This window comes from Plectropomus leopardus, chromosome 8 (genome assembly GCF_026936395.1).
Source record: "Plectropomus leopardus strain MGB_pleo_1.0 chromosome 8, ASM2693639v1, whole genome shotgun sequence".
NCBI lineage: Eukaryota > Metazoa > Chordata > Actinopteri > Perciformes > Serranidae > Plectropomus > Plectropomus leopardus.
In genome coordinates this window covers 37,233,266-37,257,223 of record NC_142183.1, presented here as the reverse complement: position 1 = coordinate 37,257,223, position 23,958 = coordinate 37,233,266, and the positions used below count along the sequence as shown (strand labels likewise).

The window sequence follows — 23,958 nt, the reverse complement described above, 5'->3', positions numbered from 1 at the left end:
AATAAGAAAAATCAATTCAGAGCAAAATAATTATCTGAAACAAAATAATTACAAAAACACAATGGCAAGCAGCTTGCTCAAAATAATGACTATAAACTCAGTAAAGTTAAAACAACAAAAAGAAAAACAAAAAGTAATCAACTATACAACAAAATAATTAAATAATTTAGTCACAGAACACAAACAAATTGATGAATGTAAGTCAACCCCACATTCACATTCACACAGTTTAAGGCGGCTCAGGGTAAGAAAACTACAAAATTGCTGCTTCCATAGGCCACCATACAATGGAAAGTCAATACTGCAGCACAGAGCAAAGCAACACGAAGCAGAGCATGTGAAGCAGCAGAGCAAGCAAAGCAGAAACAAGGCTAACCCTGGGCCAAAACAGGCCACTCCAGGCAAAGCAGCAGAGTTTCTATAGGGGGCTTAGCGTAGCCATAGGCGACGGCACGGTAAGGCTTGGTTGTGCTACAACCCTATCAGAAATTGCCTTCGCCCCACCTTAGCCCTACCATTGAACAACCAAGAAAAGTACCATATCAGCTCCTTTCATTTTCATCGATGTTTGCCTGTACACTCTGTTCTCCCACTGACAAGGTCCAACAGCACCTCCGTATCCTAGCAGCATGATGCAGTGTTGTGTTGTGATGGTGACAGCTTCACACATTAAACTGATCCAAATTCAGGAGTAGAATCGTCCTTCATTCATTAAATTTCCTGGTTGGTAACTAGTGTAAGGTTTTCACTGACTTGAGATCAGTTGGAAAGCTCGGACACGTGTCACTGATGTCACTCGAGTCCGGCTGCGCCTTTACAAGCTAACATTTACCACTTACCACCAGCATAACTAGCTAGTGGCTAACTGAATTTAAGTTTTTGAAACTGAACTGTCAAAATGGACTGTTTCATTTTCAAACGCCCGCGGACAGAAAATGTGCCGGGCATGTTGTATAACTTCCCTCGGGGAGGAGCCCGCTTCCTCCACCTGCCAGAGTGAGTGAGTTTGAATGTATTTAAATGTATATAGAATGTATCTGTCTCTCTCGCTCTCGTTTTGTGTGTGTGTGAGTGTGACACATGATTTAAAAAGGTTTAGGGACTGGTGTGTACCTAATTGCCCAAAGAATAAACCGTCCACATCTGTTGCACTCGGTGTTGTTTGTGAAAAAGAAGTCACTGCAATAATCTCAATTTGTGTATTATTTCTGGCTGTTTTCATGCATTCACTAAAATTTTGCCATTGATTTGAGTCCCACCAGTGTATGGATTAGCCAAAAAAGAATTGCCTGCCATCACCACTGAGTATAGCCGCCACACAGCGTAGCCACCACGTAGCATAGCCGTCACGTAGCATAGCCGCTGTTCCCCAATGTTACGATTACCTGCAGACTGTCATACATAAAAGAAACATAGGCTATTAAACTTAAGAAAAGTGGCTAGAAATTAATAGAAATGCCATATGGCTCACATACGGGGCAAGGGGAAGCATTTGTGGTCGTACTGCCACAATAATGCGCGGACCGCCCATAACAGCCGTTTGGCACACGTGCAGCATTGTAATAGCACAACACAGGAGAGAAAGAGGACCTACTGGCACAGTTAGCATCCAGGACCACAGAATCCCACTCAAGGATCTTTAACAAACAGTACAGCCCATTTAATCAGTATCGTGCTAGACAACATGTGATCATAAACAGCGCAGCCAAAGCTAACATACCTGCTGCCAGTGCGGAAGAGAAACATCTGCATCTGCTCTTTATGTTCCACAATGCCGCTACATTAATGTCACCACAAGCACAAGTGGTAATGTTTAAGCATCACCAGCACATAGCAGCCAATGGTGGGATGTCAACAAAAGCACATGCTGGCACAGATTGTTAGGTTTAGGCAAAAGAGCCACATGGTAGGGTGTAGAACAAAACACCACCTTATGGTCTTGGGAAAATATGTGAAATGAGTTCTTGCAAAGTTACATAAGTGAAAATTTCTGAATCAATCCTGATTCGATAAACTGAATTTAGTTTTTTGGTTGTCAAAACTTCCATACAATTCATCACAGTAGAGATTGTTAAAAGAGACAAGGCCCTTCTCCCTCCATAACCTAAAAACTGGATCAAGAGTAGAGGGTTAAAATGAGTGATTGTTGCAGATAGGAGAAAACAGAACAAAGTTTTAATCCAAAATGTTATCTAAACGGCTTCTAGATTGTTAGTGAAGAAAGGACAACTGGGTTGCTAGTGTATTGGGATGGACACATTGCGAGAGGAGCAAACGGAAATGCAGGAAGAGAAGATGAAATGCATGAGTTGGCTTCTACAATACATCAATCAATGTCAGGGGAATAACACCAATTTTTGTGAGTTGGCAGCCCAGTAATACAGCAACATGTTGGGTAAGGCAAAGCCCCCATCCTGTTCGGGCCTCTGAGGGGTTGCTTTTTGAATCCTAGCGGGCTTGCCAACCCAAATAAATGATAACATAGTGGTGTTAAGTAAGTAAAAAAAGACTTAGGGAGAAAAAGTGGAAGAGTCTGAAAAAGAAATAGGATTCGAGGTAGCACGTTCATTTTGATTTTTTCAATTTGGCCCACAAGAGAAAGAGGTAATGTTTTCCATCTCTAATCGTCCATTTTATCTGTTCAGTCAACTTCAAAAAGTTTGTCTTATGGAGTTAGTTAAGAGAATACAAGATGTTGACACCTAAGTATTTGAGGCGGCTAGGAGATAAGTGAAAAGGCAGCAAACCTTGAGAGATTATTTGGCTGATTGATTGACAGGATAGCAAACACTTTTGGCAATACTTAGTTTGTAACCTGAAAATATTCCAAAGGTCTTTAACACATTCACTATTTTCTCAACGTAATATAACTGGATCTTGTACATATAATAACAAATCATCAGCATACAATGCCAATCTGTGTTCAATACCTCCTCTGTGTATGCCTGAGAACAATGTCGAACATTTCAAAGCTGTAGACAGGGGTTCTTTAGCTAGCACAAATGGAAGAGGTTATGGGGGCACCCAAGGTGGAGAAATTTCAGAATTAGTTTTAACACTTGCTAATGTAAATAAATACTGCCATTCTACACGGTCAAACGCCTTCTCTGCAACCAGCGAAATGACCATTTCAGGAATTGGAGAGGTGGAGGGAGACAAAATAACATTCAAAAGTCTGCAGACACTAGATGACAACTGACGACCTAGAATAAAACCTGTCTGGTCCTCTAATATGATATTAGGGTGGCAGGTCTCAAGTCGGTGTGCCAGCACCTTTGCTAAAAGCTTGACAGTAAAGTAAACTGATGCGCCTATAACTTGCACGTAAGTTAGGGTCCTTATCTTTCTCTAATATTAGAGCAATCAGGGCCTGGTTCAGTGTTAGTGGTAAAACACTCTGCTCTAGAGAATCATTAAAAACATCTAATAACAATGGAGCAAGTTTTGTGGCAAACTTCTTAAAAAACTCCACCAGGAAACCGTCCAGGCTGGGAGATTTACTGTTCTGCATCAAAGAGATGCAGGTAATAATTTCTTTCAAGCCCAGAGGTTCAACTAGCCTCGCTGCCATTTCTTCACTTACAATTGGTATGTCAAGATTTGTAAGAAATGACTAGCTGATGGACACGTAAAAAGTTGCTCCCTGCCGGTCGACTAAAACCCCCTAAATTCAACAAGCTTTCCAAACTAAAATTGGCCTAAATAACCCGGGAGATGGAAGGGGGGAAGGAGAAGGGTCGTGGTAGGTCACAAAGAAAAACTAAGAAGGTAGAGTTTGACCGAGACGACGACGCCATGGAAAACACGAGTGCAGGAGAAGATGGTGGCGAGGAGGTACTAGCTAACAAGCTAGGAGAAGAGTCCGCAATATTGACTACCATAAGAGAAGTGATGAAAGGCATGATAACGGAAATCAGGACGGATATCGCAAAACAACTGTCTGACTTTCAACATAGCTTCCAGTCGGATATTAAGAAACAGTTGAACGAACTGAGAACCGACATGAATCAAGAGATAGAGGAGGCAACAGGGAAAATCGACCTCGCAAATGAAAGACTCGAAGAAGCTGAACAACGCATCGGGGATATGGAGACATGGAGTGCTGATGCAAAAGATGCAGTGACCTCATTATTGAAAACGCAACATGCCCTCCAAGCTAAAGTCACGGAGCTAGAAGGCCACTCACGCAGGAATAACATCAGGCTATACGGCGTAAGAGAAACAGCAGAGGGCACCTCCGTGACCAACTTTGTGGAGAAACTTCTCAAGACCGAATTGGGTGAAGACATCGCACCTGACATGGACTTGGGCATTGAGCGGGCGCACAGAGCCCTGGGCTCGCGGCCCCCGGACAACGCAACACCAAGATCCATAATCATAAAATTCCTGAAATTTACAATTAAGGAGAAAGTTATTCACGCCGCCTGGAAGAAGCCTATCACATTTGAGGGCAAACGGTTAACTTTTGATCACGACTACGCAACTGAAGTGCTGTCAAAACGAAAGGAATACACGACAACAACAAAACATTAAAAGAAAAAGGCATACGATTCCAAACTCCACTAACGAGGATGCGCGTATTCCTCAAAGATGGAACTGTCATATACCACAGTGCTGACCAAGCGGCGAAGGATTTACACGCAAGAGGTATTGCAGTGCCCCACACCCGGCTGGCCAGGGAGACGCTGTACACCCCTCTCCCATCGTGGGAGAACGCGAAGGACCGCCGCCGCAGAGACTCGGCAAAATTTCAACGAAGCGTCCGAGAGAAACTGCGGGGATTTCAAAGACGCACCGGAGAGGAGGACACTACACCTGCCGGCGACTGAGAGAGCTCGGCTGCTTCACTCTTGACATGACCTGCTTCTTTTTTGGGATTTCGTTTGGACTGCAAAACGGGGAAACGTAAGTTAAAATAAATGACTGATTATATATACGGCCCCGTGGATACTAAGATTTAAGTTCTGAACTTTTACTCGACTCATGGTGCCAGTGTCGTTTAATTATAGAGGGATCTTTTTTCTTTATCCCCACTGTTAATTATTGATGTTTCTTTTTTCTTTGGGGACAGAATAATAACGGACCCTAATGGAGCAAATTCACTTTAAAAAAAAACACCGGTCAACATAGAGCAAGCCACCAGTGAACTACTAGTCGTAACTAGTCTGGGGCCCCACCTAGTGGCTGGAATATACCCCACCTCAGAGGTTGGATTAGTCTGTACCTCCAAGTTGGAAGCCCACTCATTTAACATGTATTATAGTTATGTTTGTTCTCATTCTTCAGTTGTCTTTCTCTGTTACTGTATTTTGAGGTCTCAGAGGGCATTGTCACAGGAAACAAGATGGTTTATGGTTGTCGGTTATGAGTAATAGGGAATTTCAAGTTGTCACACTCAATGTAAATGGACTTACTAGCCCCATTAAGAGGGCTAAGATGATAGCTAAGGTGAAGAAGGAGAAATCACAAATTGCATTCTGGCAAGAAACACACTTAACACATTCTGAACATGAAAAGTTGAAGAAAATGGGATTCAGAAATACATTTCATTCCTCTTACAAAAGAGGCCGCAAACGCGGAGTTGCAATTTTGATTTCCAATTCAGCTAACTTCGAATTTATATCAGAGATTAAAGATAAGGAGGGAAGATTTATTCTGGTTAAGGGTAAATTGGACCACAAAGAAGTGACCTTATTCAATATATACGCCCCTCCTGGGAGCAACAAGGTTTTTTTCAAGAAAATCTTTGACCTGATCACTTGTGAAACCCTGGGTGTTCTCATATGTGCAGGGGACTTAAATATGATACTTAATCCCAAATTGGACACAACTAGCCAAAAAAGGAAAAAAACTAATTTAGAAACGTGGGTTAAAAAAAGATTACAGGAAATAGGTCTAGTAGATGTATGGCGAGATTTCCATAAACAAGATAAACAATACACCTTCTATTCTGCACGCCACAATGTGCATTCTAGAATTGATTACTTTTTTATGTACTGTACAATTCTGAAAAACACAGAGTAAAAGAGTGTAAGATGGGCACAAGGGATCTTTCAGATCATTCTAGTTTATACTTAAAGTTACACGTAGATAGCAAGCATGAAATACTCTGTGGAGAATAAACACAAGTTTATTAAATAATCCAGAATTCAAAACAACTATAAAAGAAGAACTAAAAATATACCTGGAGAACAATGACAACGGGCAGGTAAACCCAGCGACACTATGGGACGCTGCAAAAGCTGTCCTTAGAGGTAAAATTATTTCAATAACTGCCTTTTTAAAGAAGGCAAAAGCCCAAAGACTGATTGATCTGCAAAATAAACTCCTAGAATTAGAGCAGCTACATAGTAAGCAGAAAACGCCCCTCCTACAGCAACAGATGAGGCCAATTAAGCAGGAAATAGATAAAATCCACAGTGAAGAGTTAGAGAAAAAGCTTCGGTTTATGAGGCAAAAATATTATGAGACAGGTTCAAAAGCAACAAAGCTCTTAGCCTGGAGATTGCGTAAACAACAAGCTGAAAACACTATTCATGAGATAAGAATTCCCAATACCAATAAGACAACTTGTACACTGGATGGCATTCAAAAAGCATTTGAGACATATTATGAGTCCTTGTACACTCAACCAGACAGAGCGGAGACATACACTGTAGAACAGTTTTTAAATCAGCTAGATCTTCCTTCCATTGGAAAAATACACAACGAAGATCTTACAAAAGAAATAACTATTGAGGAAGTTGATAAAGCAATCTCCAGTCTGAAAGCAGGTAAATCACCAGGTACCGACGGGTTTCCGGGCGAGTGGTACAGGTCAATGAGAGAACAAATAACTCCCCTACTTTGCGAATGCTTTAATTATACCCTAAAAGAGGGTCTCCCACCCCCATCATGGAGAGAAGCTATCATATCTATAATCCCAAAAGAAGGCAAAGATAGAAAGAAATGCAGTGGATACAGGCCAATTAGCGTCCTTAACCAAGATTACAAATTATATGCATCCATACTGACTAAAAGGATGGAGAAGGTGTTACCACTATTGATAAATGAAGACCAAACTGGCTTTATAAGCAATAGACAGACCCAAGATAATATAAGGAGATGTCTACATATCATAGAACAAATAAACCATGAAAAGACTAGTGCCATCCTGGTGAGTCTAGACGCTGAAAAAGCGTTCGACTCAGTGGGGTGGGAGTATCTCTACCAGGTAATGGAAAAATTCGGCTTCTGCAAGAAATTTATACAGAGTATTAAAACATTATATACATCGCCAACAGCTAGAATTAAGATTAACGGACATTTGTCCAAGACTATACACCTACAACGAGGATGCCGTCAGGGCTGCCCCACCAGCCCTGGACTCTTTCATTTGTTTATTGAACCATTAGCACAATTAATAAGACAGGAGACAGCCCTTGAGGGCATCACAATAGGAGGAACTGAACACAAAATATGTTTGTACGCGGATGACGTCCTAGTAGCTTTGAAAACACCAGCATCAAGTATACCATTACTTATGGTTCTACTAATAATGTATGGTACGTTTTCAGGTTATACCCTTAACATAGAGAAAACTCAAGCTTTGGTTTTTAACTTTGACCCCCCACAGGCCCTTGAAAACAGGTACAACTTTAAATGGAATTCTGCAAACATAAAATATCTGGGAGTAAAATTGACAAAGGATACATCTCATCTCTACAACGAGAATTATGCAATGGTTAACAAAAACATAGGTGATGACTTTAACAGGTGGGGCTCACTCCCTCTTGACTTTGGCAGCCGAATAATGACTATCAAAATGAATATTTTACCTCGATTACTATACTTATTTCAGTCATTACCAGTCAAAATTCCCGACACTCAATTCAAACTATGGGATAAACAAATATCAAGGTTCATTTGGGAGGGGAAAAAACCACGCATAAGATACAATACATTGCAGCTGCCGAAGGAAGGAGGGGGGATGGGCCTACCATGTTTGAGGGATTATTTTGTAGCAGCACAATTAAGACCCTTGATTCTTTGGTGTAACCCTGAATATGAAGCCAATTGGAAAAACATTGAATTGTCGATATCCAGTAGACCTGTACAGTCCTCGTTGGGCTGCCCTTTCATTATCAAAGACTTGTTTGATTCACAGAATCAATGGGTCTGTTTCTCTTTGAATGTGTGGCTAGACTTTGTGAAGAAATCCCAGATCCAGAAGGAAATAAAAATATTGAGGTGGCCTGCATATGACCCAGACTTTAAGCCAGCATCTCTAGACTTAAAATATAGACAGTGGATAGGGTATGGAATTACATCTTACTCTTCATTAGTAAAGGACAGGAAATTAATGGACTTCCAGTCAATGTCTGCAAAATATGGTCTGGGAAGACAAGATCTTTATAGACACAGGCAAATCCAACACTACTTCCAAAACGAGATGAAGGGACAGTTAATGGAAGAACAATCTGGGGTTATACAAATGTTTATGAAAGCATACAACTCAGAGTCCACAGGACGAATTATTGGGAAACTGTACTCAAGTATTTTATTGATCAAGAATCATTCAACAGATTACATAAAACAAAAATGGGAAAGAGAGCTGGACATTGCAATCTCCCCAGAGGATTGGACTGCCATAATACACACCCAGATGACGACCACAAACTCACAGAACTGGAGAAACTTTTGTTGGAAAAACTGTGTGAGGTTCTTCATTACCCCACAAATAAAATCAAAACAAACTGGCCAACAGACTCACTGCTGGAGACAATGTGGACAATTAAGGGCAGACCACACACATATTTTTTGGTCTTGCCCTGCCTTGCAACCCTTCTGGACTCAAGTAGAAGCTGCAACAAAGAAGATTCTGGGATTTGATTTCGATTTTACTTGTCTAACATTTTACCTGGGGAAAATACCTGAGGACCTATTCAACAGTGATCGCTACTTATTAAAAATTCTCATGGCAGCAAGTAAAAAAGCAGTCACCAGATGTTGGCTTTTAAGAGAACCCCCCACCCTGAAACAATGGAAAAACATAATAAACACTATACACAGTATGGAATGCATAACTTTTACTTTGAGATTACAGGAGGAAAAGGGAGAAGAATACTGGGCTAAATGGGCCTCATACTTAGATGCAGAGTGTGATGACTGAAATTGTCGTTTTTTTTTTTACCTTGAACTTTGAGTTTCTGAACCAGAGTGAATTACCCTGTGACTGGTACCCTCTATACGTCTGTTTTATTTAATGTGAATTTAATATGTGTTAATGACCTCATGTTTGTGTTATAAAAAGGAAAAACTAAAGTTTAAAAAAAAAAAAGATTTGTAAGAAATGACTCAGTAACAGAAGTATCAGAAGGCTGTGATTTGTAAAGGTTGGAATAAAAAGAAGAAAACTCAGAATTTATGGTTACTGGATCTGTGATCAGGTTATGAGATGGGTCATATATTTGTGATATGAATTTACAGGAGCTTTGATGCCTTAGCTATGAGGGTAATAGTCAACTCGTCCTGTCCCCATGCTCATAGTAAGTTGCCCTTGTCCGTTGTAGTAGATGTTCTGCTTTACTTGTTGACAACAAGTCAAATTCAATTTGCAATTTAAGGTGTTTAGCCACAAAAGCAGAATCTGGTGAAGCGATCAGTTGTTTGTCTATGTCTAGAATGGCGTCTGTGAGTTGTTGCTGTCTCTCTACTCTTCTTGTTTTAGCCAAAGTGCACTAAAATAAATTATACGTCCATGTACCAAGCCTTTAGCGTTTCCCATAAAAGAGATGGAGATACTGAGTCAGATCTGTTGGTATCTAAAAAGAAATGAATGTTTGAGGATACGTAGTCACAAAATTCTGTGTTTGCCAGTAGTCCAGTATTTAATTTCCATCCTCCTTGATGTCTATGTGTACTTGAGGGGAGATTTTTGGATCTGGTTAACGCATTTGGTTCAGTGCCACATAGCCTTATTTGGAGTGCTTTTGAGTATTTTAGGGTGCCAGGAATAGTTGTCAACTTAGTGAAAGCATATTTTCACGACAGACTGGCAGAGGCTAGAGATAGGTATTATGGCAGGATGTACAATTTTGCCATTGGCATTTACAGTGGCGATGGAGGTAATTATCAGGGCATCCAAGTGGGTTGTAGGTGGAGAGAGACGTCAGAATGGGACGTGTCTTCCACCAGTTAGGGCTTGCATGGATGACATGACACTAGTTACTGGAACGGTGCCATGTACAAAGAGGCTATTAGAGAAGGTAAATAAGAACCTCAAGTGGGCCAGCATGAAAATCAAGTCAATTAAGTCTAGAAGAAGCTCATTATGTAGAGGGAAATTAAATGATAGGAAATTTATCATAGATGATGAGGAAATTCCAACAATTAGGGAAAAGTCAGTGAAGAGCCTAGGTAAGTGGGACAATGTGGATTTGAATGATGTGCAGATTGTGCAATTTAGAAAAGATGGATAGAATAGATGGCTCCCAGGAAAGTTGAAGTTGTGGTGTTTGCAGTTTGGGTTATTTCCTAGGTTAATGTGGCCATCTATGAAGTCCCAGTATCTGTTGTGGAGAGAATGGAAAGGGTGGTTAGCTCATATATTAGATAGTGGTTAGGCACTCCCAGGTCTCTAAGTAGTGTGGCATTGTATGGGAAAGGAATACTTCAGCTGCCAGTATCTAGCTTAACAGAGGAGTTCAAGTGCACCAAGGTTAGGGCAGAGTTGTTGTTAGCCGGGAGTAAGGATGTAATATTTTAGAATGTGGCTCCAAATCCTTCCAAGGGGAGAAAATGGAACCCAAGAGTGGCTGTTCAGGACGCAGAGGCTGCTCTTAGGCATGCAGAGATAGTAGGTAATGTTCAGTTTGGCCGGGGAGGCTTGGGGCTTGGGCCAGGCAAACCGGTGTGGAATACAGTAGGCCCCAAGGATAGAAGAAAACTGGTAGTGGAACAGGTACGTAAGCAGGAGGAGACTGTAAGGTTTGCTAAGGCAGTGACTCAGGCTAAACAGGCTCAGTGGTTGAATTGAGAAAGTGTAGAGAGGGGGAAGCTTAGCTGGAGGGACCTGTGGAGTATGGAGGAGAGCCGCATTCGATTTCTGATAAGGGCTACATATGATGTGTTGCCAACCCCCCAGAACTTGAAGCTCTGGGTAAATGGCAACCCATCATGCCCATTGTGTTCAGGTACTGCAACATTAAGACATATTTTGTCAAGCTGCAAAATTATTTTATCACAGGGTCGATATACTTGGAGACATAATCAGGTGCTGAGAAGCTTAGCTGCAGGTATTGAGGTGAGAAGACAACACGTGAATTCAGGTTTTGAAAAAGAGAGTCTAGATATCCAGTTTGTATGTGAGAGGGAGAAACATAGAGGCAGTGTCATGGTTCCTGCATTCTCCTCCTCCCCCTCCCTGCCAGTAACTTTCCATTCACCTTCCTCTGACCTGCTCTACCTCCAAGCCACGCCCACTGCTGCAGCCTGCTCTCCCACAGCTGCAGCTCATCAGCAATCAACCCGGTATTTAAGACACTCCTGTTCAGACACTCATTGCCAGATCGTACTCTGCAGCATGCATGTCTTTCCAACACTCTCCAAACAGACCCTCTGGTCCCGACCTGCTCTCCTCGCCTGACTCCTCGTGAACCTACCCGCCTTCTGTCCCCGACCACGTGCTCAGTTTCGGCATTCTGGAAATCTGACAGATTCCCTGGTAAAGACCTTTCTGCTCTGCTTCGACGATCCTCCTGCCTGATCCCTGCTGGTGCTGTTGTTTCCGTGGACGGACCTCCCGGTAACCGAACCCCTGCCTGCCCTCGACCACTCCTCTGCTCGATCCCAGATAACGCTCACACACGTGTTGTCGGCTCGCGGAGCTACGGGGTTTTCTCGTCACCAGCCACAGTGGGTACAAGTTTCGTGTCTTCGCTTCGTGTGATTCCCAGAGACATTGCTTGGGCTCACAGCCCGAAGAACGAACTCTCAATCTGTGTTCTGTTTACCATTTGTGTTGGTTTGAATAAAAGTTATTACCAACTGCCAGTGAAGCGTACTGTACTGCATCTGGGTCCGCCATACACCCGTTACAGGCAGTAAGTTAGGGAGGAGGCAGGGGTGTGGTCGTCTGGCGGGAGCTTGTGATTGGGAAATGCAGGTAGGTTTAGGAGGAAAGCTTGTTATACCCCAGGAAATAGTCTGTACTAATTTGAGGCCTGACATAGTGCTGTGGTTGGTGTGTCAACAGATTTATTTCATTGAGCTTACAGTCCCTTGGGAAGCTCCAGTCGAAGAAGCCTATGAAAGGAAGAAACTGAGGTACATAGACTTACAGGCAGAAGCTGAGCAGAAAGGATAAAAAAGCTAGGATTCACCCAGTTGAAGTGGGATTCTGATCCTGATCCTGCTGGATCAGCTATCTCTCTACTGGGGGAACTGGTAATGCGGGGACAGAGGTTGAGGAAGACAGTGAGGGAAATGTCAGATGAGGCAGTTAAATCCAGTCAGTGGATTTGGATTGGGAGGAACAATGGTAGTTGGGGACCAGCAGGGGGACCCACTGAACGGACAACTCCTTGAGATCAGAAGGAGAGATCCACTAATCAGTCCTCTCAGGAGAAAATCCAGGAAGTGTGAGGGTATTTAGGAGTGGGAGTGGCCTGTTTGAGTGTCTCTTTGTGTGAGACCATGCTGCCATCCAAGTAAGTGTGTTTGTAGATCCAATTCACTCTTATTTCCCTTAGCTTGAGTCTTGTATGTGAGTTGTAGCATATTGGCAATTGTGATGCATGTGCTAGGGAAGGTAGCATGAGCACAGTCATTACTTGGAGTCTGCATAAATAGAGCCTGGGCCTGTTGAAGGTGGTATTGCTGTTTGGACTGTGATAGCATGTGATAGCCAGCCTAGCTAGCTTAGTTAGCTCAATTTAGCCTCCTGGGGGATAGCCTTGTGTTAGCTTAACCTGAGCCTTGTATCTGTGATAGCCATGTTTTAGTGTAGCTTAGCCTTGTGACTGCGATAGCTTTGTAGTAGTTTAGCTTGTATCTGTGAGAGCTTTGTAGTAGTTTAGCTTAGCCTTGTATCTGTGATAGTCAGGTGGTACTGCCACTACCTGGAGTTTGCATAAACGGAGCCTAGGTCTGTTGAAGGTGGCAGGGCTGTTTGGGCTGCATAGGAGCAGTGAGGGCTGGCACTAGGGGAGTTGCTTTGGGACACCGGAGTTCACTGCCTAGCCTCCTGGAGGTGTTGTTGGACCAACTAGGTGAAACACTGATGAAAGGAGGTTCCCACCTGATGACCCCAAAGATGTGTTAGTCTTCACTGCTCTCTGATCTTTGTATTTAAGCCATAATAGCTGATTGGTGACCCTAGTTTCTTTAGTGTGTATATTCCTGTAGCACGAGTTTCTTGTACAAGTTTCTTGTGCTCAGTTGAAATCCCTGTCCGTGTGACCACCCCTGCCCGATCCGGCAGGGGTGGTTTTTAGTCAGAACTGCCACCCTGGCTCTGCTTCCTGTTTCCTTTGTTTGTTTTTTTTCTTTTTCTATTACTGCTCTCTGGCATTCATATTTAAGTCATAATTGCTGATCAGTGACCCTAGGATCCTCCTGCTTATCCTTTTCTGGAGCACAAGTCTCTTGTGTTTTAGTTGAAGTATGTCAGCAGCATGATTAGAGATAACTATGGCAGTGTATTCTGAGGATCTGACTGAAAGTAGAAGCGCCCTATCAATACAGAAAAAAAGCAACATGTGAATAGACTTGATAGATAGCAGAGAAATAAGAAAAATCTTTAGTGGAAGGGAGAAAGAGGCGTCAGGGGTCAACACACCCCATCTGGTCCATAAGTGCAGATAGGGTCTTAGACATTGCTGTTGGTGTGGTTGATTTGAACTGAGAACGGTCAAGGCTTGGGTTAATCACACAGTTGAAATCTCCGCCTACTATTAAATGATGAGTGTCCAAATTTGGTAAATGGGAAAATAATGTGGACATGAAGCTTGGATTGTCCCAGTTGGGAGCATACACACTAACTAGTACAACTGGTGTTTGGTGAAGAGAACCCGAAACTATGATATTATGACCACCGGGATCCGAAAATAGGTGATCTGGAGTGAATATGACTCGTTTGTGTGTTAAAATTACGATGCCTCTGGATTTACCGTTGAAGTCGGTGGAATATTTGTCTGAACCATGGTTTGAGGAGCCTGACAAGGTCATCTATACGCAGGTGTGTCTGCTGTAGTAAAGCAATATCGGAAGAGAGGTGTTTTAAGTTTGAGAACACTCTAGATCTCTTAATCTGCCCCCCAGGGCCACGAACATTGCAGGTAATAATCTTAATAGGGTGACCGTTAATTCCACCTGACATTAAAATAGCTTTTGTCAATTATTATACACGAAGCAGACTGAGCATAATTCTTCTAACTTGGGACCATTCAAGGTAATAATAATAACATCCCTGTATCACAAACAAACCTTGAGTGAAGTGTGAAGAAACTGAATGGAGATAGGAAAAATAAATAATTTTAAAAAAGTTAAAAAATAATAAATCATATAAATAAATAATAATGACATAAAAAAGAGAAAAAAAACAAGAGAAGGACAAGAGAAAGACGAGAGAGAGAAGAGAAAAAAATCCTCCTTAGGACATGTCCACCACCTCCCGACCCCCAAATATTCCCCCCTAATATTCCCAGAAAAATCACATACATCAACTGAGAAAATATAAAACAGCTTGTCCATTCAAAAACTGCGAGTATAGCCAGAGCCAATGTCCATACAACCGATTTATCATGTAGTGTTATCTGCTTCTTATATTGTAATTTCTATACCCTGTATTTACAACCTTACCACAGAAGGGAGAAGAGAGAGTAAGCTGACTGTGAAAAATAAAGTCCATCGCAACCACAGGCCACAAGGTGGAGATAAATTACAGCAGATAGCTGCATAGAGGTGCTTTCACGTGTCAGGCTGTACTGTAGTAAGTTAGGGCATTTAATAATAACCAAATCCAACCTAACCTGTAATAAAAACAAAACGTTTTAAGGGCAGTGTTAACACTATAGAGGAAATGGTAAGATTAAACGATAAGGCCCACCGCTACCGTAATTGTAACAACAAATCGTCAAAATAACAATTTTTACAGTAGACCGAACATGTCCCATTGCATGGTAATAGTTAGCTGGTTAGGCAAAATAGTGTCACCTGAAGAAGATAAAATTTTACTTTGCAGCTGAATCTGCCTGAGATGAAAAGTGCTGTTGGTAGAGGGTCTCCGCGGCCCCGGGGGAGTTGAAGATGTGCTCCCGGTTGTTGTAGGTGACCCAGAGCTGGGTACAGTGTACCAAACTTCACTCCCTGCCAGTAGAGAGGCCGTTTTATCAGGTTGAATGCTGCTCGCCTCTTTGCCAACACTGCGCTGAAATGTAGGAAGAGTCCCACTTCAAGACAATTTCTTTTTCTATATATCGATGAAATCTGATGATGACAGGTCGCGGGGGTTCCTCTGGTCGCGGCTTCAGCTGCAGACTGCGGTGGGCACGGTCTGACTCAAGTGGCCCAGAGAGCAGGTCTCCCAGCAGGTCGGAGAAAAACCTGGCCATGAAATCTCTAGCATCCTTCCCCTCACTATTTTCCGGCAGTCCCAGTACTTGGAGATTTTGATGTTTTGAGCGGGATTCTAAATCTTCCACTTAAGCTTTGAGCATTGTGTTCTCCTGTTTTGCTGAGCCAAGGTCGGACTGGAGCCTACTCACATCAAGTTCAAGCTGTGTTATCCTGTTGCTGTAGTCGGTTAAGCTGGTCTCCATCTCCATGATAGTGGAGGCTTGAGTCATCAAGGTGTGCTGAAATGACTCAACTGAGGACTGTAATGGTTCCAATGAGCTGTTCAGTAGAGCTGTGAGTTTGCTGGTCATACTCTTCCTCAGTTTTCCAAGCTCTTCCACAAGCCTCTCCGTTGTTAGCGGTGGTGCAGCGTTATCCGCCATGTTGCTAACATTAGCGCCTTGGTTTGAGGCCCACTTTTGATGATCTGCTCATTCTGTCTGTCAAAAAGGCAATGGCTTTAAAGTGAGGATACAATATAAGGTGGTGAATGGTATTTTCTGACAAAAATGGTATTGAGCTTGGACAATGTGCCTCTTAACACCACATCACATAACCTGAAGTCCAGCCCGCTGTGTGCTTGTGCTGACATCATGATATTGGCATCCACAAACATAAAGAGCAGATGCAAAAGGATTACTAAAGCAGTATATGTAGACCCAGAAGTCCACTGCAAAGCAGAAACATATGATGACTTGGGATGAGAACTTGCTTGTGATGTTGACGCCCTTGGTGATTACAGTTTGCAGATCATACAGTTTACACCATACAGTGTGAAGATTGACTTTTTAAGCCCTTTTTTGTCAGGGTACTGCTCTGGACCTCATCAACCTGATGCAAAAAATGGTTTATCTAGACATGGATGTATTATAGTGAAGTCTGGATACAGCCATGGGGTCGGGGCCTTGTTCATTCCTATGAGAGCTGCTCAGTGGCGCATGAGGCAGAAAAAGCTATTTTTTTGGGTTTGGAAGTGTTAAATACCTGGATCTATTAGCCCATAAAGCATGCGTACTAGAGATTACCGGCAGCCAAACTCAGCCGAGTGTGACTGAGTGCGGCCGAGCACGTAACTTCCTCTGGTGGAGTGACAGAAATCTGGATTAGTTCCTCGGGTAGCTTGACTCGCGATCTAAAAAATTTAAAGTTGTGGCTCTTTTAGACTGTCCAAATGATATTGAACTGGATGGTTTACATCTAGGTAGTGATAGGGGTAGGGTTTTGACACTTACAAAAAATTGTTTACTTCTATACAGATGTCTCTTTTCCCATGTTAGTCAATGGGGAAAAGTCTTTCTGGGCTAATGTCATCACATGACTGACTCAAACGGTGTCATTCCACTTTTGACCACTATGTAAATTTTGCATCAACGCATAGCACACTTCCTGGGGGCGTGAGACGAGTTCACAAAAATCTGAACAGTTAACACACTTCCTGGTGTAATACTCTTTGGCTTAAAAGCTATCTCATGCAAAGTTTTTAGGGGTGACATATATTGACATTCTATGATACAAATATTTGGGTCTGGAACTAACACTCTAGAAAGGAAATCATATTTCATTAGCAGTGGGCAAATATGACATTCAGGGACCTGTAAATGTTTTAAACACTAGAGTTGTTTGTGTATGAGTGGAAAATGTATGATTATGAGTCAGTCTTTGTGCCTGTTGGTTTGCCTGCCTAATCCTTTAGCCTAATACAATGCCATGAGGGGCATGGGGTATGTCCTTATTTGGATCAGACGTTTAATGTTACCAGTGAAGGACCCAGAGGTCAGCAAAGGCATTGAAATTCTAGTGGCATTATGTGAAATGTGTCCCAGAGAGTCCAATTTTTGATAAGGAGCGGAAACATTCTTGTTCAGTCTTTCTATAAAAGTGATGGCCTTTTGTCATTCAGACACAGGGCATAACCACTGTAATGTTCCTTATGTTCCTTTTTTTCCACAGATGACAGCACATGTACACAAAGAGCCTCAATACTTGCATATTTGTCAACAGAACAGCAGTAGTGTTGCCTGTTCTCTCACAGGCTGCGGATTATGGATTTTAAAACATATGTTGTTGCTGAAGCCTTTTTCCTAAAAAGCATACCTCGGGTCTTCAGAGTCCCAGGACTAATTCCCTTATTTTATTCAACATAAAGCCTCTTGGAAGCCAAATCACCAAAAACTTTCTTAATATGTACTTACATGTAAAATAAAATGCATCAAAAATAATTAGACAATAACCTCAATCCAAATTTGAAATCTTGTCACTTTAGTTTTTTTCACAGTTTCACAGCATTCAGAAACACTCACTCTGACACAAACTGGACTGTTGGTAAATTCAGAACACTGTTGGAATGTACCATTCTGTTATCCAGAGCAATGCACTCTGGGAGTGTCAGAGAGCACTCTGTCTGAGAAGAAGAAGCAGCAAAGCGCCTAACGGACTGAATGTGCGATGTACTTAACCGTTGGTTAATTCATGGATAAACAGAATGCTCTGTGGCTTTGATCAACAGTTCTCTCATGTTAGTGTTGGATTTAGGAATGCAGCCAGAGTCAGAGGGCTGGACCAGATAGAGCTGTACCACGCTGACTCTGCTTTGCTCCATGACTGTCGTCATGGAGACGAGAGACAGTTGACAAAGGTTGAATCCAAGGAGCTGTCAATCAAAATCTGATCTGCCATGCCCACACAGTCTGGAGAAACACTGATATCTTCAAAATGAGCTGTTTTTTCACTTGGTTTTCTAATATTTGGGAGAATTTATTTTCACACTGAATTTTGTAGATACTTAATGAGACACTCTGTCAACTTTGATATAATATGTGCATTCTTACTATTTCAAGCCACATTTCCAGAGGCTTTAAGCAACTTAATGTAGAGTCACCAGTCGGTTAAACACTATTTGTTTTTATGTGATATTGTAATTGAGTGATAAAAGTATATCTGTGCTTTTAATAAGGCAAACAAGACATGCATTAATTGTGTGTTTAATCTCCGTGTATTTAAGCTACTGTGGCCATTATGTTCATCTGATACTTCTGCTGTGTTGAAAGTGATATGGTAATGTCACTATCTCAGAGCAAGTGAAATTGCTATTATTACCTTATTATTACCTTCGCAAAAAGTACCTTGGTTGCTTTTTCAGATAAGAGCCACATCCAAGATTAGCAACAAAATTATGGAAGCAGGTGCATGGCTGAAAGGAGCCAAAAGATGTCAGAGTGCAGTAACGTAATAGAGGAGACACTATACACCATTCCCCCAACCAGCATGCACATTGGTTTTTCAAACAGGGTAAACACTAAGCTACAGACGGCTTTCCCATTGACAGTAGAGCAGAGTTGTGTACACGGCTCTGCAGCAGACAACTGTGCCTTTTGTGTATGTGTGGGTTGTTTTGGTGTGTCCGTGTGACATCACAGACTGGCCAGAGAACAGGTAAATGGTAGACAGCATCATGTACAGAAGTCTGTTAAAACTTTACAGTGGTTACCTCTCTTTATATATTGCTAACTTTTTCATTCTCTCTTTCAAACTCTGTGTAGACTTAATTTGGTAATCAGTGTTTTAGTGCTGCTTAGGAGGAGACGCAGGGTAATTAGTGGTGGTGCGTCATTGAATCTCCCGGTTAAGGAGGTGCGTTAAGTGTTGTGTTTCCTTCAATGCCAATCAGAGCCAGAGAGGATACATTTCTGGGCTTCTGTAGAGTCATTTGACCCAGGTGTGAATGACCAGCCAAGTCAAGTCAAGTTAAGTCTTTATTTAAATAGCCCATAATCAAAAATCACAGTTTGCCTCAGAGGGATTTACAGCAGGTGACATCCCTCTATCCTTAGACCCTTACATTGTTCACAGCCTGTTCTCATGCCAAACTTGCATGAGAGTGCTGCTTTGGCACCTTTCACATGTGCACGAAATGCCGCTGGATGGCGTGTTATTATACACCAGTGGACAGCCCCTCCCGCATAACTTGACATCTTGGCCAGACAGAACTTGTCTCGCACATATGAAACACTGCCGGTAACAACGTAATATAAGTATCGTCCATAGGGCAGGCAGATCAGGGTGGTGGATGGACCATACATATGTGATGTGTTTTTTTTTTTTTTGCTGCACCTTACCATGTGCCCCCTTCCATCCATGGCATCCGCGGTAGCAGCATTCTAGAACATAAGGAGTAGACGCAGAGAGATACCTAAAGCGTGCTATGTAGACCCAGAAATCCACTGCAAAGTGGCAATATGATGACTTGAGATGATAATGTGTTGGAATGTGGGGTGTACACATTACCATTGCAATAAAAAGGTAGATGTTAATGTCTGTTAGCAGGTTTTTTATGCAGTCCAAATGAGGCTTTAGAATGCAAACCCAGTGGTGTCTTTTACATTATAGCGTCTATAGACTAGCCTGAAGAACTCCGGTTCTGCAGTTTGTCAAACTCAGCACTAAAAAGTGAAGCTTTGCAGCTTTCTATTTCATTCATGGGTGAGCTGACAAAGCATTACAAAGTAGTCAGACAGTCAAAGTAGCCCTGAGGTGATTCAAATAAACATGCCTGTACATGATGACTTTAAATCTTATCCCATCATCTATGAGAAAGCTTTTCTTTTTAAACATTTCCTTGATGTAGATGCAGTTTTATACAGAGTTGGAAAAGAGCTCAAATTAGAAATGATGAGTAAGCTTTGAATCCATGCATTTACCTCAAATAAACCTTGATGAATCTGGAAAAATCTTGGTGGACAGTATAGTTCATGCATGATGTATTAGCAAATGCAGATCCAGTTAGTTAGAGTGTAAGCTGTGCTTTAAGATTGCCCTCCTTTTGCTGCCCTTTTACAAGGAACAAGACAGACTCTCATTCACCAATATAAATAATTTATTTGCCGATGTAATTACTTTCCTGTTTATTGGGTTTGCACCAATTGTATACAAATGAGAGAACTTGACTTGAACATGATTTTATCTCATTGTGAAACCATGTCTGATAGAGGTTAGTGTTTTGTTGTCAAATAACTCAGCAAAACTGTAGCAAATTAAAAAAAATAAAAAAGTATGTAGATGGCAGTAAGATACATGATCAGTTAACCCTTGCTTTACTTTTCAGTCAGTTCAGACAGTTATCAAGCTTTTTAAAAAAGGCTTTCTTCATAGTGGATTTAGATCACAGCTGTGATCATTTAGGAGATGGAGTGAGCTGTAACTAAAGACTAGAAAGATGGATCACAGTCAGAATCACAAATGGTTCATTGCAGACTACAGTCAGAGGGAATTCTGCTCATTTGATGCATAACAACATATATATATATGAGTAAGTAAGAACATTAAGTACTCCTGGAGGAGCCGGGGATCAAAGTGACAACCTTCCAATCAGTGGACGACTGACTCTACTTACTGATAAAAATTTGCTCTGTTTTTAAAATTGTGCAGGGATGTGCAAATGCTTGTTCATGGGATGTAAAAGTCCACAGTGTATGTATAAAAATAACATGTAAGAGGGGACACAGTAAAGATGTTTGTTAATGTAATGTCAGGGGTGGATCTAGAGATGAGTCTGTGGCCTTGTTGATGAGCTGACCAGCTGTAGTCAGGAAGAAACTGCTCCTGTTGCCTAAGGTCCCCCTCTTCCATATTTTGTAGAAGTAAAAGTTAAAGTTGAGAGAAATGTAAAAACTCAAGTAGTCCCAAAATAAACAGTACTGAAAGTACTGTAATGAAGTTTTACTTGTTAATTTACACCACCAAGATTCAGCTGTTACCTAAAAAGATACAACTCCCAACCACTGACAAGATCTTTTTTTCAGACATATTAACATTTGATGAAATCAAAAGGAACATTGTACACATGCATTAATGCAGTGCTGGGCAACACTTCCACGTTAACTATCTCACTCTGCAATCGGAAACACGTGATTAAAGGCTATGGCAAAATTAAAACGACAATAATGGCATCATTTTGGATATATGATATGTGTGCATAGAGCTATTATTTGACAGTATTACTTGCAGAAAGCTGGAGTTTTTGTTTACCACCACACCCCTCCACTGCTGCTTTCCAGGTTTTGTTTTTGTCCAGGTTCTGCCCAGGGGAATACATTGTTTCTCTCACTTCCCTGTAGCTCACTCTGTTCCAGGATACTGTTGTACTCCACTCCAGTCACGGTCTTCAGTCTGGTCTTGAGGTCAGTGGTTTTGAAGTCTTGCTCTTGACTTGTGCCCTGTTGGACTTGGAATTTTTTTTTGAGTTTTCCAATGTAAGAACACTACATACCAGAAACCTGCTTAGAATCAGTATGTTACAGGAAATAGGGACATGATGTACAATTTTAACAGACCCATGCGCACAGTGTGACATGCAATACACCTGCAAAAGGTGGAATGTGGATCTTACATCAAAAGCGTGGCAAAAGTGGTGGTTATTTGATGACTTTGGAACAAGAAGAGGTTGCAGTGGCAGAGGAGATGCAAAGCTAGGACAAGGCTGGTTACTCTAATGTAGTAAGAGAGAGAGTCAAAACAGTTTTTTGTTCCTTTATCTTTTCAGATAGGATATAGAGGAATATGCTGTCAGAAATATATATATATATATATATATATAAAAAATTCAATTCAATTCAATTTATTCCAGTTCAATTCAATTCAGTTTTATTTATAAAGCCCATAATCACAAAACACAGTTGCCTCAGAGGGCTTTACAGCATACGACATCCCTCTGTTCATAGACCCTCAAATTGACTAAGGAAAAACACCCCCCAAAAAAACCCTGTAATGGGGAAAAAATGGTTGAAAACTCAGGAAGAATGATCCTCCTCCTCCTCCTCCTCCTCCTCCAGGATGGACAGACGTGCAATAGATGTTATAGTGGAGTAGATTAATAGTGAGGCATGACACATAAAAATGGCAGTAGACACAGGTGCAGCCTCAAACAGGATCACAGCAATAGCACAACCAAGACCACGATCCAGGCTGAGCTGGAGGTACAGCATCAGTGGAGCCACAGCACAAGCATGGCCAAAGGCAGGGTCACAGCATCACCACAGCCATCACCATGATCCAGGTGCAGCCAAGATTGCAGCCAAGTTTGCTGCCAAGATCTGGGAAAACCACGAAACAAGGGAGCACAAATGCTGTGGAAAGGCAACCAAGTTAGTGTAATGCAGTAAAAAGAGAAGAGTGTTTGCAGATGGAGGGAACAAGAGAAGGAAAAAGGAGCTCAATGTATCATAGAAAGTCCCCCAGTAGACTAAACCTATGTCAGCCTAACTCAGGGCTGGTCCAGACAACCTGAGCCAGCTCTAATTATAGGCTTTATCAAAGAGGAAGGTCTTGAGTCTCCCCTTAAAAGTGGAGACGGTGTCTGCTTCCCTGACCGAAACTGGAAGATGGTTCCATAAAAGAGGAGCATGGTAACTCAAGGCTCTGGCTAATAGTCTGGGACTTTTGTGGCAACCGGAAAATAGGGAGTTACAGTAATCCAACAAATGCATGCACTAATTTTTCAGCATCTCTTTGAGACAGGATATGTCTAATTTTTGTAATGTTATGCAAGTGAAATAAAGCAGTCCTTTAAGTTGGTTTTATATGGGAGGCAAAAGATAGATCTTGATCAAATATAACTGAGGTTCCTTACAGTTGTGCCAGAGGCCAAGGCAATGCCATCTAAAGAAATTATTTCCTTAGAAAAAGAGTTCAACATCAGAAAATCGTGGGCTTCCTGGCTTTTGAAGGCATGCTTTAGTCTAGATAACTGATTAGTTTCATCTGGCTTCATAGATAGATGGAAATTGATTAAGGTGATTTCTAGTGATGTTGCCTTGGGGAAGCATATTTAAAGTGAGAAGCACTGGTCCAAGCACAGAACCTTGTGCTACTCCAAAGCAGACCTTAGTATGCATGGATGATTGATCATTAATATGAAAAAACTGGTAACGATCTGATAAGTATGATTTCTACCAGCTTAGTGCTGATCCAAGGCCAATTAAGTGTTCCAGTCTGTGGAGAAAGATTTGATGGTCAATGGTGTAAAATGCGGCACTAAGATCTAGTAGGATTAATACAGAGACCAGTCCTTTATCAGAGGCAATCAATAAGTCATTAGTAATTTTTACTAGGTCGTCTCTGTACTATGATGAACTCTGAATCCTGACTGAAAATCCCTGAATAAACTATAATCTTGGAGAAAGTCGCAAAGCTGATTAGCAACTACTTTCTCAAGGATTTTACAAATAAAGGGGAGTTTAGATATTGGTCTATACTTTGCTAAAACTTCTGGATCGAGAGTGGGCTTCTTTAGAAGGGGTTTATTTTTTTTGTAATGTTTTATTTACATTATTCAACATTTATACAGTACACATCCCCACAGCACAA

General features: G+C 41.6%; 1 pseudogene; it reads right to left on the bottom strand.

The window, feature by feature from the left end:
* LOC148189032 (uncharacterized) overlaps window positions 1–23,958 on the bottom strand; it is a 58,167-nt pseudogene that overhangs the window by 17,189 nt on the left and 17,020 nt on the right.